Source organism: Cimex lectularius, unplaced genomic scaffold (genome assembly GCF_000648675.2).
Source record: "Cimex lectularius strain Harlan isolate CLEC.00 unplaced genomic scaffold, Clec_2.1 scaffold223, whole genome shotgun sequence".
Taxonomy (NCBI): domain Eukaryota; kingdom Metazoa; phylum Arthropoda; class Insecta; order Hemiptera; family Cimicidae; genus Cimex; species Cimex lectularius.
Genome location: NW_019392771.1, coordinates 249766 through 265778, shown reverse-complemented (window position 1 = coordinate 265778; position 16013 = coordinate 249766).

The window sequence follows — 16013 nt, the reverse complement described above, 5'->3', positions numbered from 1 at the left end:
ATGGTTACTTTGGGACTTATACTGCCGTGTACAGTCTGTGGGCCATTTTCGGTTTTAGTCCCCAAGATTCGCCTAGGTTCATGGTCTTTGGCAAGAATTTTGTGGAGTCTACTTGTTTCAGTGATGTTACAAATAAAATATTATTGTACGAACAAGTCCTGTAGACCATGTGGACATTCATCTATGGGGATATACCTAACACAGCAATACCAAAATTATACAAACACTCAAGAATACTGACGTAAGATGGTCAATGCACCTAAGATAAGAATAATAATATAAAATAATAATAATAATATAATATGAATATAAAGAATTAACATAGTGATCTTAAGATCTCTGAGGTCTCGGCGGAAATACAAAGATTTGCCGCTAAACAGAAGTCTCGCCTCAGCCAGCACAGAAATGTGAAAGCGACCAAACTCGTACACAATGGAAACACCATCAGAAGGTTGGGAAAAAAAAACCGAATGAACTAGAGTATTTAAAATTTTTGTGAATAGTGAAGTGTAAATCATTAAATTGTAAGTAGATTTTTCTTTAGTCGGACAGCAAACACAGAAGATATCACAATTGTATTTTGATCCTATCCAATCATTCTGGTATTGCCTTTTACAGAGCTGTTATATACTGTACAGTATTGAGTCTGCTTGCTTACATCCCTGACGAACCACTGAAGATGGCATTATTCCGAAACGCGTCTGACAAATCAAACCAGGAAGGATAGCCTCGATAGACTGCTGGTTCATCACCCGCAGACCACATGAGAAACTTTTTACAAAAGAAGTTCATGAAGTGCAAAAATAAAACCCTCCATTTAAGGGTCCTCAAAGGAGTTGACCATTCGAATGGACGTAAACTCAACTGAAATAAAACAGTACTTTATGATAAAATAATAAATAACAAATGATGAAATATGTAGATGTACTCTGATTTAATAGAATTGACTTTTCTAGTAGTAGATTTGATTTCTACATATAAAATTCATAAGATTCCGGAAATCCGTGGGTTGTAATTCCGAGTTCTCTACAGAAAATTGCGGAACTCCATTTTAAGAGAATTTTAATGTCGCTGTGCGAGTAACGAGTAAAGCATTGAATTTATAACATTCATATCTTACTTTAATACCCCAACATTTTATTATCTGGCCGCTAATCGATATAATTATTAACCGATTTTGTCCCCCCCCCCAAGGTGCGGTACCCACATCACGTCGGAATGCCATTTCTATGGCAATAAATTAAAGAAAAAAAATCAACTGTAGGAAATTTCCTCGGAGATTCGCCCATCGATTAGATCGTCGATCCGACAAAACAAGACTTTCTCATCCTAAACCGGGCTTTTCAAGTGAGAGCGATCCGAAAGAAAAGTTCCTTTTTATTAATAGCGCATTGCGTACTAACGTTTATAACATAAGAGACCATGAAAAACAAGGCATTACCAACTTATATATAATCAGGCCTACGATGAGAACCGTTTATAAGCGTAGTTTGTGAAATTAAATTAATTCGCTGAGAAATTACCATGGTACAAGGCCAGATTGATCTACAGTTATTATCATAATCTCAGTACAAACGTGTGCTAGTTTTTGAACCGTTTACAGTTTGAATGAATAAGTTCTAAAATTAAACAAAATTTTATTAATGCCTTTTTAATATTGACGAATAACTGATTAAAAATAAAATCACGATATTTGTACTGGATTGCTGTTGTGTATAACAATTAAAAAAATATTGTCCTTTGATTTAAACGAACAGTTAAGACTTTTAATCGAATAAAATAATTAAAATACTTTCTCTAGTCATAAATTATCTGTGATATTGATCAGACAATTATTTTAAAAAGCGTAAAAACTAAAATTAGGTTTTATGAACGTGTTTGTCATTTGAATTTTTACAATTATTAGGAATTGACATCGTCCGAATTGTTTTGTTTTATTTATCGCGACTCCAAATTAGAAATACAGCCATATTTCACACCACCCATAAATTTCGAAACCGGTTGATTCCAAATTATATTCTCCTTCCATATATTAAATTGTGCTATATTGTAACGGAATCGAAAAACACGTGATGTACTTTAAAAAAAAAATCAAAAAATAACAAGAAAAAATAATTTGGGAATAAATAATACGTAACCATTCAATTTGTTTACCTTATCAATTGACAAATATAATTTTGTATTTTTAAAAGCACTATCGTAAGATCAAATTATTAAACGTCTAAACCTAAACAAGAAGAACAATAACATGTTAATGGAAGAAGGACGAAAGTTGATGAATTATTAAACACAGAATCAAAGTCGATGTCTATATTCTTTTTGACCCATCTGTCTGACCTGGAGGATGAAAATTATGTCGACGACCGTAGGAATTTAATTAGATTTACAAGTTGGTGCGTCGGATCGATGCGAGAGAGTTGTGACCCTAGGAATCCGGCCAACAAATTAACAGATCTTTCTCATCGTACAGATAACGTTGGCCTCTTGAGAACTTTTCACACTTGGCCGTTCCGGGCAACATTTTTCCCCCTTTTTGTATCCTCTTCTCGCTACAAGTCACTCGACGATTTATATACGGCAAAGCGGTACAAATCAGCCTACGAGGAGTTGCATAAATCCGATACCGGGGTCTGTTTGACTTAATTCACCCGGATCGTGGGAAGATGCTTGATACATAGTTTCTTTACGGTGTAGAACAAAATTGAAATAAAAGTTTTCCTGAGAGGAGGAATTTGAATTATTTAGTTTAACAGATTTACTTGAGAAAACACTTTATATTTTAAGCTTGGAAAACTTCTTGTAATTGTTCATTTCCGATTTGGCTCCGATTCTGTAATCTCCTTTCCGGTATTTCACCCTGTTTAATGTTTGGTTGCCTCGCCCTTCTTACATCTCTGACCAATCAAATGACTGCCTACATTAATGAAGGGTCAAGGAAGGTTATTGTTAGAATTTGCATTTAGGTGTGTTAGGTATGAACCTTTAGTAAGGACGTTTCTAATCATCATATTGTGCGAGTGTGAAAAATCTAATAAATTTCGTTACAACTGACGTTATAAATTACAAAAAGAACGTTTCCATATAATTGAGTAACAGGAAATCGAAAATTATGGCATGGCTAGACTCCAGAATTAGCAATAACCACACATCCAAATGTGTGGTGTTTTGTGACCATTACTTGATGATTATTTGGAGGTCGTGAAATGCGGTCTGGTGTGACCTAGGTTTTAGAAAAACATTTTCTTTATCGTGCCAACATTTTGATCTTTATGTAGAGGTTAGTGACCGTTAATCTATAGTTATTCAGATATCGTGAGACCCGACCGCATCTCACGATATCTGTATTTTGATCTTTATTGAGATTATCTTCAGCGCTCAAAGTATTTGTTTTCCGTGTACACGTGTCATTCTTGTCTGTCGTGTTGAAAGTGCCCAAGATCGAAATGTTGGCACGATAAAGAAAATGGTTTTCTAAAACCTACGTCACACCAGACCGCATCTCACGACCTCCAAATAATCATATATCCAAAGATATTCCGGAAACAGAACGTGAAAATTCACATTTGCAGATGTTGTACAATACAAAGCTGTTTTTTGTCTGGCCTCACTTTACTTTTATACCTTATCTCAAAATAATGATACTAATAGTTGCTATAGTAATAACTAGTTTTTAAAGGCTAATGTGCAAGTTTGTGCTGAGGTGTGCGGGGTGGAGCTTTGGCCTGCAATACTCGTTTTGGCGCAATTTTTAAAATTAATAGAAAAAGCTGGTATATTCTCCTTGAAAATGAAAATAAGAAAAAGTATGCTTATCGAGATACGAAAATTACACCAAATAATTGCACTACAACATGAAATTCATGCAGTTTTGTTGTTTCCGATATCCTGATCTTTCTTATCTTCGCTATTTTGGTCACCATCTGTTGTGTTTTGTTTTCTTGCTTCACGTATCCCTGATCAATCGAACTATTAATAGGTGTAATCAATAGTTGTTAAAAGGTATTCTGAGAATCATTCCAACTCTCCACAATGGGTTTAGACTTTCTAGAGCTGGCCCAAAAGGCCAAAATACACATTTTTATTATTATATTTACTACTGTGGTCTAGGAAGAGGATTGTAGAAAGTTGAGCATATCAAACGCGTTATAGTGCATTTCGTTTTAAAGAAGGACAACAGAAAAACCAGTACATTTTTCTTATAAACAGAATATCCATTTTCTGTATAAGAAAATTCATCCGTTGGTTGTTGCCGATTTTGCCAGGTCTATCTATCTTCTTTAGCCTCCGTGTAGTGTGGTTTGTTGCCTTGCATTGTCTATTGGATATCAAGCAAAATTTATAACCGGATAAATTGGTTAAGTCCTCCTTTTATATAAATGAAAGTTCTCAATTTCTCTATTTTTTTAGTTGTATATATTTAAAAAATTGAACTATCTATTTTTAAAACTGAAAATAGTAATCCATTACAATCCGAACTGAGCAGATGATAATAATCGTAAATAAGTATAATTTCTCTTGTGTGATTTTGAGTTTAATCAGGTTCCAGGCAGTAAGTTCGTAAAAGGTGGATCGTACTGCCTTTACTCACTTCACTGTTTTTCGAGAACAAGTGAACTACGAAAAGGCCTGGCAGACCAAAACAGCATGCACACCAAAATGGTTAAATTACTTAATTTTTAACCTAATTAGAACGGGTTTGGAACATTGAAAACCCCATCCGTAAAATTTGTCCCTTAAAAAATGGTCAAAGATAAAAATGGGCTAATAGTCATAGTAAATAGAAAACGAATAAATATTTTTGTTTGTTTGTCCAATGGGTAGATAATATGGTCCGGTTTAGAACAGCTCATAAATATGCCTATTGTCTGAGAGGAACTGGGACCCGAAACGGGATGAGTAGAATTTCTAAAAAAGGTGTCAGGTGGATCCTGATGAGTTACGGCAGGATGTGGCTCCTCTCCAGCAGATTTCACCCATTACACCGCCGAAGTTGGCCCTTATATAAAACGGCGGAGGATGAGCCAGACCCAGTTTAACGGATCAGGTTCTTCGTGTAGTAAAAATTTAGAATGAAATCCGCCGAGACAAGTCTACACGAGAAAAAAAACACACACACACACACACATTCAAATGGATTCTGCCAGGCCTTTTAAAGTAAATATTTAAAACGGGCTTCGAGTTTCATTTTACAGCATGTGTGCGGGTCTAGTTGCGGAAGCCTTTAACCATATAGGTGTAGCTATATTTATGCGATTCACCTTTCCAATTCAACACTGCTGTCGCATCATTTTCCATTTCCTATCATTTCTCCAGTTTCGAAAAATCCGGATAATCCTGATGTTAATACTCCGGTATTTCCATCCACCTCCACCACAGCAGATCAATCTGCGTTATGTTTTAGACCTAACAATCGAAATAGGTATCAAATTACTGCAGAACTGTTTCTTTTGCGAAAGGAAAGTTAGAAAAGGAAAATTAATACGGTCACGCCACGTATGATCTAAATCTAAACTAAACTAACACAAATAAAAATCAAAACAAAGTCGTATGCATATATTTATGGATCATTGCCTAACAAACCTTATATTCCTGTTACATCTTTAATGAACGATCATAAAGAAACAATAAATATGATTTAACTTCAATTTGGAATTCAATCATAACAAACAACGCAAAGCATAGAGTTGAGAACAAACAACTTTTTAAACTTACTTTTTCACTGGCAATAATTTACAAAAAGTAATTAAATTAGCTTTTAACCATTAGTTGATTTATACTAGTCATAATACCTTTTTTATTGTCAGTTTAAAACAAACCTGAATAAATGAAAAAATTATTGCAAGGGATTTTATCTGACTCACTGTTATTGTAATAATGGTCTTTTAGACAACTTTATTCTTATTTGAAATTTATTTTCTTTTCTTTAGGATATTATTTACGTCTATGATCTGCCGTTATTGTTTATTATATTATGCGTATAAAAACAGGATTTCTCATTTATTTCTCAATACACGTTGGCTTTATGAAATGCTACGGTAGTTCAGGCATAAAATGTTAAACTATTTGAATGAATTGTTAATAATATAGGCATTAATTTAAAACGAAAACTAAATTAACTTAAAATAATGCGGGCGTGAAAGTAATTACCTGCAGAACAACTTTAATCCTAAACTGATAGTGATGTGTTTGTTGTCTGAGCCTACCAATCTACAAGATTTCTCGTCACAATCATCAGAACGTTATTCTTGTTTGAACAGCTTTTTGACGTAATCTTCCCATAATGATATTTTCCTATGCTACACTCATTACCACTTTTCCACACGTTTCATCTAGACTTAAGAATTCTGCGACCCAAGGTTTAGTTACACCAATATTGATCGCGGTTTGCAAGGTGGTAGGGAGGCCTTCGACTGCCAGAACCCAAAGCTTTTTAAGGGCTTCCATGTGCCATAGTTGGTACACTCCCAGGCGAAGGAAAAACCTTTTTTGCACCAATAGAAAACATGTTCCTCTTCTTTATTGTACTTCTTCCTGGAAATATCTGCACAGGCTTGTTTCTGTTGCTCCGAGTATATATATTTACTGAGTGGATGGCGTCCATCTGGAGTGTGCAGTGTCCTGACAGCAGACCGGACAAGGAATCCTGTTCCACTGTTTATGTGTTAAGGCTTGTTTCTTTCTGCTACTACGCATCTGTACAAATGCCTCCAGAGGGGCGGGCCGGCCGGGCGGCCGTCGGGGGGAGGAGTGGAGTGCTCAGGGCGCCTTTTGCCCCGGGTTGCGGGGAGGATGTGGACTTTTCCACAGTGCTGTAAAGCGATGTAAGTGGTTTTTATCTATAACCTCCCAATGCACCCGTAAGAGAGGGCGGAGTTCCCAATTGTAAAAAAAAGAAGTCAGGGTGGGCGCTCTAGGTCTCTTCTCGGGGGTGGCTTTGGTCGGCTCGCGCGGGTCGGGCGGGTGGTGTCGCTGGCAACACGGGACACTGGCCGTATGCTTATAAGCAAATCCACCCAAAGAGATAAAGACAGAATGATGTAGAAAGAGAGAGAGAGAGAGAGAGAGAGAGAGAGAGAGAGAGAGAGAAAAAAAAAAAAAAAAAGAGAGAGAGAGAGAGAGTCTGCAATGTTCAGACAGCAGACCTACTATCATTCTAATGCGACCTTGATTTACTAATTATGCCGCTAAGTTTTGCGATGGTTCTTTAACGAATTATTTCGAATGCTTCTGTTCAGAAATAGTACATTCCCATTGAACGGAGGACTGTTTGTTTGATGGATCTACGTTTTTGGCAATTTGATAGGTCACAAAAAGGTTCAGGGCAGACACTGTCCTCATCGAACATCCTTCATCAAGTAAAATAATGGCCTTCTCGTTACTCCTCTGCTCGTTATACCATGGCATCAAACAACGGCAATGTCTTTTGAAGGTCTCACAGGTTCGTTATACAATTCCGAAAGCCGGACTTTCCTACCGATAAAGAGGTTAACTCTAGTGCCGCCTGGAGGTCTGGTCAGATGACTATTCTTTTGTTGATAATGCCCAGCCTTTTAATCACTCCATCACAGTGTTTAATAGCCAAAGTCTTTCCTAAAAGGCACTGGCGTATTGTCCAATGCTTATATCAATGATAATGAGTTAATCCTCTTTTCTCTCATTTCGTAAATTTCGGACAGCATTGAGTGAGCCTGAATCTATGCAGTCGATGGAAAGCAATGATTCTATGCTGCATTAACTATTCAGATAAAGCAATGACACTTTTTAAACGTACAATTTACTCTTTATTTACAGTACTTGGGTATATTTCTTTGGTCAAAAAGGAGGTTCTGTTGGTGTACACTCAGGCTTTATAATTCTTTGTAAATCTTTAGTTATGTAGTACAAATCAAACAACAAAGATGATATTTCAAGCACATTAAAGCATATAAAAGCACAAAAATCCAAGGTGGGAATAAAAATAAAGTATTCAGAATAAAGGAAATGAATTCATAAATTTGAAGAAAATCCATGTCTGACAACTGGAGAAGTAGGTGAGGTTTTAAATGTTTGTAGAAACTAGGTTTCGTGAAAATAAAGCACTTTGTGAACTCAATTAAATCTCAGAAAAAATAGACTACTTTCAAAATATAGGTGATATATATTCTTTGATTACGATATAGTAAAAGGACGTCTGCTTGATGAACACCTCGCCATCGGTATGTCTGTCAGATATATTTCGGCGTTTCGCCATCTTTGGTAGTTGGTCTGTGTGTTTATGAACATTTTGCTTATTTTAATTATTTTCCGATTTGATCACAGAAGGCTCAAGTAACTTAGCATATTCGGATACCCATGCGATTCCTTCTGAGGAGATAGCAGAATCAATGCTGACGGGCGATCGTAAAGACTCTTCTCCTTACCGTATTCGTTCTCTTGAAAGCAATCCAAACCGAACAAAGTTGTAGTAAGGTAAGCGAATAGCATTTCATTTCAAGGGCAGATAAGGCAAAGCGCATTCATTACACGTATAAGGAATTTGAAAATATCGAACAGAATGATTAGTGGAGGAAATAAACGACAGCTTTTATCCTATCTAAGTCTTAATACTAAGTCTTAAAGACTAAGTAAAACCTTCGACTGCCAAGTCATATTTAAAAAAATAATTTATTGTGTGCCGTACTATGTTAGTAAGTAGTATGCGTTAAAAGCATATCAATAGTATATACAATCTTTTTCTGAAGGACTACAAGTTGATTGTATTTACAATTTCAAAAGCTTTTGATAGTTTTGATCATACGATTCTACTACAGAAATTACAAAAATGAGGCATACATGTTAACTTATTGCAACCTATTTAGAAGGTCGAATGTTTAAAGTAATATTTCAATCGGTATTTTTGCATAGTTTTCTAGCAACTTCTGGAGTTCCTCAAGGGTCGCACTTAGGGCCTTTTCTTTTTAGAATCTATTTAAACGATATCGCTAATTCTCTTCCATCTGTTATGACCCTACATTTTGCAGTTGATTTAAAAATATTCTTAAAAATCAACTTCATCATGCCTTAATAAAACTTAATAATTGGGGTTCAAGTAATAATATTATTTTAAATTCTGACAAATGTTCAATTATGACTTTGCATAAAATCAAATATTCTATCAAATTATTCTTTTTATGTAAGGTTTGGTCGAGATGAAAAAGTTAGTGTCACAAGCGGGATTCGAACGCACGACCTTCGGCTGGATTCGAATCCCGCTCGTGATACTAACTTTTTCATTCCGATCAAGAACTTACATAAAAATACATCATTAATTGAAAGAGGTAATTTGGTCAATTAGACCACTAAACATAATGGATTATATACAGTTATAAGTTTTGTACTTTTTGTAAACATTTAATTGGGAAACCGTAATTTAATTTTAATTATAAATAGTTTAACTGATTATTAGTCCATTTTCTCGACAACTAATTATCATTTATTGTTGGTTTTCCATTGAATAATAGTACCCATGATATTTCTTGTTGAGTTCCGCGGGGAGATAAGAAATCACACAAACAACTAAATACAAGATCTACTTTGTGGTCAGGGCACAATGTTTATTCACGTGGGATATGCTTTGGAGTTGCTGTCCTTGCAGTTAAGTTAGGGAACCTTGAAACTTAGCAAATCTTTTGAGGTGACCGTCTTGTAGTGGAGGACGTGATGAACACGTATTTTGATTGTTTCCAATCATCACATTTCACTATCTTCTCACCCTGCTTTATTCTGACCATCCGATCTGCTTTTATAGTTGTATAAAGAGTAATTGAATGTTGTTATTAAGGTTTGCCAGGCGATGAACATGTATTTTGGTCGTTTTTAATCATCCCGGTCTGCTTTCCTCTTTTTTGGGGTCAGGCAAGTTTCCTAATTTTGTCAATTTCAATGGCATATTTATGGACTTTCCTCGCCCGGCTATTAGCTATGCCTTCCTATACTTTGTCGTTTCCAAACAATCTAATCTGCATATCATCTCTATTTGTGTCGCTTTTCGGCATTTCACCAGCTTCGGTGTTGAGTTTATTTTCTTGCATCACCCTGATTATAATACTGACCAACCGAACTGCTTTTATAGCTGTATAAAGGGTCATTTATAGAGATTTTGCATCGAGGTCTGTTGGGTGAGGAACATGTATTTTGGTCGTTTCTAATCATCCTATTCTGCTTTTCTGTTTTGGTTGTCAGACGGGTTTCCTCATTTTAACAATTTCAGTGGGTTGTTTATCGACTTGCCTCACCAGGCGATTAGTAGGGGATTCCTGACCAACTAAACTGATTTTATAGTTTTACTACATAAGAGTCACTAAAGGCTTCTGCGCAATTTCACAACGAGGTCTGCTGGGTGATGAGAGTTTTGGTCGTTTCCACAACCATACCATTTGTCACTTTTATTTTTCCAATATAATACTTTTTTTTTTAAATACATCTTTTTAATCTGTGATGGACCTGTAGATTTTTTAATTGTCTTGACGCACTCTGCTTATAATCCTGACTAGCCGAACCGCTTTTATAGCTGTACAAATGGCCATTAAATATTGAATTTCCACTTTTTGCTAATTTCAGTCAGTTTTTATTTCGAGTTGCCTCATAGCCGGAGCATAAATCCTGACCAACCAAACTGCATTTTTAGTTTAAGTACTGACGTGCCACTAAAGTCTACTGTGTGATTTCGTAAAGAAATCTGCTGGGTGTTGATTTTGATCGTTTCCACACTGCCTATCAACAGTCAACCATTTGTCAATTTATGTCATCAATATAATACTGTTTTGTATATGTCTCCCTTAAATTTTGATGACCCTGAATTTGCTGTTTCCGATCATCCTGGTTCATCATCGCTCATTTGGTCTGTCAGACGGTTTGTGCCATTTCACCAAGATCAGTGTGTTATTTGTGTGTTATTTTTATACATTCACGTTTCATGTTTTGTTTAAGCCGTCGATAGAGCAGAACGAAGTGATCGAAAACGATCAAAAGACAAAGTGTGTATTGTACTGTTAGTTCGTTCGACGTAACAACTTTCACTCGAACCCAAATTGAAAAAACAACTCAATCACGGCCTTGAGTTGATTTAGTTTGTATTGAAACAATCATGGTAAAATTGCGATGATTGTTTCTAGAATACATACTTAATTGTTGCAATTAACTAGCGCAATATGGGTAAATGACAACAATTCTGCGACGAAAAATTCCGAGTTGCAATTTATTGGAAATAATTCGTCATAAAAATTAAACAGAGAAGGTTACATCAGTTAAAAAAAGAGAAAAAATAGTTCTCTGTGTTTCGGCTAACGCCGGGGTCGAAGGGGGTTTTTCGCTGCACCTTGTAATTCGTGTAATCCCAGTGTAATAGTTACCGAACCGAATTCGAAGTATTTTCACGCCGTCTTTGATGGCAACCAATCACGTGATGTTAATTTACGAGATGGGATAATAACAATAATCCGTCATTGGGATTTGCCGTGGCGGGGGTCTCCGCTCCCAGCTAGAAAGTGGCTAAACACACATCTCTCCCACTCTCACTGAGTGGCTATTATGCAATCGAGAACACAGATCGTACTCGTCTACCGCTTGTCTGATTTAACAGACACGCATTGACACCGGACACAATCCTCGCCAAATCATGATGACACTTATTTCAAAAAAATGATATAATGATTAACTTTTGATTATACCTTTTCTGAAGAAACGATCTTTGCTCAACAATCATTGTGAACGCACATAGAATAGTTAAAATAACAAGTATCATTTGTCTAATAGATTAAATTGCTTATGAAACATTGTACCGGAGTAAACCTAGATATGTGTTCTTGTATCTGAAGATTAAAAGATCTATTCTATACATGTGATGACCATTGCTATTCTCATCCGATCGAAATATTATTTTATTTAGAGTATTTTCACTATTAAGGAAATATTACAATTAATTAAGGCTTTTAGTTGAGATAAAAAAGTCAATGGCCCGAGCGGGATTCGAACTCACGATCGTCGGCTTGATACGCCGCTGCTCTACCACTTGAGTTATCGTGACCTCGATCCACTCGGACGCCAACTTCCCACCTCAACCGCACCTTAATTAATTGTAATATATTAATTGGTCAAGCGAATTTAAGGAGTTAAATTTTATGAGTACAACCTTGTAATAAATTGTTTGTTAAACTTAATTGTTTTAAATAAAATTATTCCGGTGTTTTGATAAATTTTCTTCCTAACCATCATAATTAAATAATTTTTATAAAAACTTACGAATTTTTAATCTCGTTTAATTTGGTTTACATTAAAATACGAATATTACAATTAATATAACGACAAAATTGCATATATTTAGTTTGAAATAAACTACAAAAAATATGAGTGTCCTGTTCTGACGCTACCCGACGAAAATGGTGTAATTTTATGAGCTAAAGCATGAAATAAATTGTTAGTTAAATTTTATGAGCAAAACCGTGTAACAAATTCATTATATCAAAAATGCTATTCCGGTGTTTTGATAAATTTTCTACTAAATCATTAAAATTAATAAAAACAAACGAATACATTTTTGATCTCGGTTAATTTGGTTTATATTAAAATAAGTATGTTGTAAGTAATATAACGACAATAATACATGTAGTTTGAATAAAAATATGAGTGTCCGGTTCTTTTGTGTTCGACTATTCTCGATGCTATCCGACGAAAATCTGGACAGTGGGGATCGCAGAGCGTAGAGTAGGGTAGCATTAAACTCGGACTTTGGATTTGCGTCGGGTAACGTCGCATAGCGTTGCATCGAGTGTGTTTCCGGCTTAACACGCTGATTTACTCTATCACTAATAGGGCAATGGAACATTCCATATTTTATCACTTTTTATACAATCTATGGAGCTACTCTATGTGATTGTCAATGGATACAAAATATCCCGACATAGACCATCACTAACTACAGGCTTACGCTAAAAAATACAACCAATTATGACAATAGAAATTGAAGGTCATTATTTTTTCCCAAAATCAAAGTAGGAGATCTAGAGCAGAGCTAGTGAACTGGAGTACAAGTACTCTTCTCGGGTTGCATCAATACACGCTCCCTATACGGAGCCAAGATACGATACGCTGATTCGCTGTTTAATTCATTCTTAAATACAATTCCAGCAGAAATACCAATTAATAGGATGATTGAGTATTCGATATTCCATCAACCTTATGACAAGCTATAAGTGATGGCCTTGGTTATGCAATATTTCGATACAGTCGCCCTCAAACTATACATTAACGTTAATAAATATTTTCATTACATATGCAAATGTCATATTTTTTACATAAATCGGAAGAGGTGTGAGAAATGTTTAAGGACGGTTCACTTATTGGGTGAAACGTTGTAAGAAGATTTGATAACCTTTGTTTATTTATTTACCTTACACCATTACAATAGATTTACAAGGTAACAATTACAATAGCCAATGATAAACTAGTAGCAATACTCTAAAATTATGGTGGATTTAGTCCTGGAGTACGTGAACACATGCTGAATGGCACTGGGTTCGGCTACAGACAGGCTGTACTTATATGGGGCAAAGCCAAAATGAGTTTAAGTGCCATCAAAATCTGCCTATGTAAATGGACCCAACGTTAATTTAAATCTAAATATAATTTGATATTTATCTATCTTTAAAAAGAAAATGAAAGGAAAAATATACCAACGGAAGGAAGAAGAAGCCAATGGCTTGAATCAATGGACGTATCTGCCAAATTAAGTCATTGGAAAAATTGTCTTGCATTTCTATAAAAGATTAAATTCTCCCACTTACATAGCTATTACCAGTAGGGTGTCGGCATTATCACCACAATAAGTAGGCGATAAGATTTTTCCGTTTGATGCTACCTCGCAACAACTTATTTACAAAGATGCCGACAGTAGAAGTTCCTAAGTGATTAAAAACTTAAAATTTTTGAGGTTTTTCTAGTTTAAAAAATTCCGGCGGACTTCATTTTGTAAGAAGGTTACAAACATTGACCGAGGGGGCAAAGTTTTGCCTCTCAGTGACGTTTTGTTTAAAAGTCCACCCTTTCGAATATCGACACAACCCGATTTTGTTGCCTTCAAATTTTTGGTCAATGAATATCGCAGTTTCTTTCTTGGTTTTGTCAAACCATGAAATGCCAAATTCATGATTTTATTCAACTAGGCGAAGCGTACCATCTGTTTTTATGGTTACGAAGTTACAGGCAGTATAATAAATACGAACCTTGTATTGTAAGCCTTTCAATATTAAATAATAAGGGCCAGAAAGAAACAGTAGTATAATTTATCTCAAATTACTCAAAAAGTAAAACAAAGGCAAATAAAAACCGATAAATAATTACCTTCATTTGGAACAGTAAATTCAAGCATGTACGCATGTCTGCCATTTGTCATTTTTATCCAGCAGATATTTCTCTGCATGCCGCTCACTCATCGGTCCTCTCATACTCATTCACGGCTATAAAAACTTTAAATAGTTTAAAATATAAATATTTATTTCGTAAAAACATTATTATGAATTAAATTCACTAATTTCGTGGTCCGCTTGACCAATTAAACATTACAATTAATTAAGGTTTTTAGTTGAGATGAAAAAAAGTTAATGGCACGAGAGGGATTCGAACCCATGGGGAGTTGATGTCCGAGTGGATCGAGGTCACGATAGCTCAGGTGGTAGAGCAGCGGCATATCAAGCCGAAGGTCGTGGGTTCGAATCCCTCTCGTGCCATTAACTTTTTTTCATCTCAACTAAAAACCTTAATTAATTGTAATTATTATGAATATAAAATAACTATTTACATACGCAAGTATTAGCGCAAAAGTAAATGTACTATGTTCAAAAGCGAAATAGATATAAATTCCAGTTTGTGATTGTATTTAAATTGCATATGTTTATCATATTTATAAAGATAAAGTGGTATGTTTGTCTGTGAGATATATAAAAAGAAATTCATATCAGTAGATTTGTCTTCAATAACTAATAATTATAATAAGAAAAGTTAAACTTAATTTCAGTGTAATAATACTTTACTACTAACATTAACTGATATTTTAGTTTCGGAGTAGCAGTTTTCCATGCAGTTGCTTTTCGACATAAAGATTTTCAATTTTGAACATCATTGTAAAGGATCCCAGGCAAGGAAAAGATCGTACAAAAACAAAATCTCTTAGTTTATCACTACTAGTTTAAATGCTAATATACTCCCTCCCCCTAAAAATAAATAAATAGGATATAATAACCTTCCCAACAAAAACAAGTTTGACTGGTTTGAAAGCATTGTGAAAAAATTGTTCTATTAATTCACACAAAAGAAGAAAATAAAGCAAAAAAATTACCAGTGTCCCCAAAGGAAGATCTGTTATGTAACACATATACTCCTGGTGGCGGTTTGTCGAATGGAGCGGCGCAGTTTTCTAATCACGTTATTTACATATTGATTGGAAATTGGCACATCATCTTCCGTAACCGGACAGTTCTTTCCCCCGGCTAAACACATTGTCCGGTGGAATTAGTTCCACACGATTTGTCTCAGGGCGGAACAAGCCCGTTTTCAATCGAGATCAATCACTTTATAAACTGCTCCATCAATAAAATTCAAATCAAGACAAAATTACAAGGATCTGGAAGATATTTAATCAAAGAAATTCAGATAACCTATGTTTGGTCATTGAATTTGAATAGTTCACACAATCACTCATTAACGCACACAAAAACATACACTCACTCACTTAGTCACTACACTAAATCACTTATTAACATAGTTAGGCACTCGCACAAATATTCACTCTGGAGTCTTCGGGATGAACCCAAAGACCGAACTGACGGTAAACGTAGGTGAATATGCTACAGTTTTCCAGCCTGAAATGATAGAGATTGAACACTGCGCCAGGGAAATAAAAAGGCTAGGAATACATTCCCGGAAGATAGTCATCTTCTCTGACTATCAGACAGCACTAAAGTCCATAGCCTCAGGCGAGGTGAACGCAAAGAGTGCTTGGA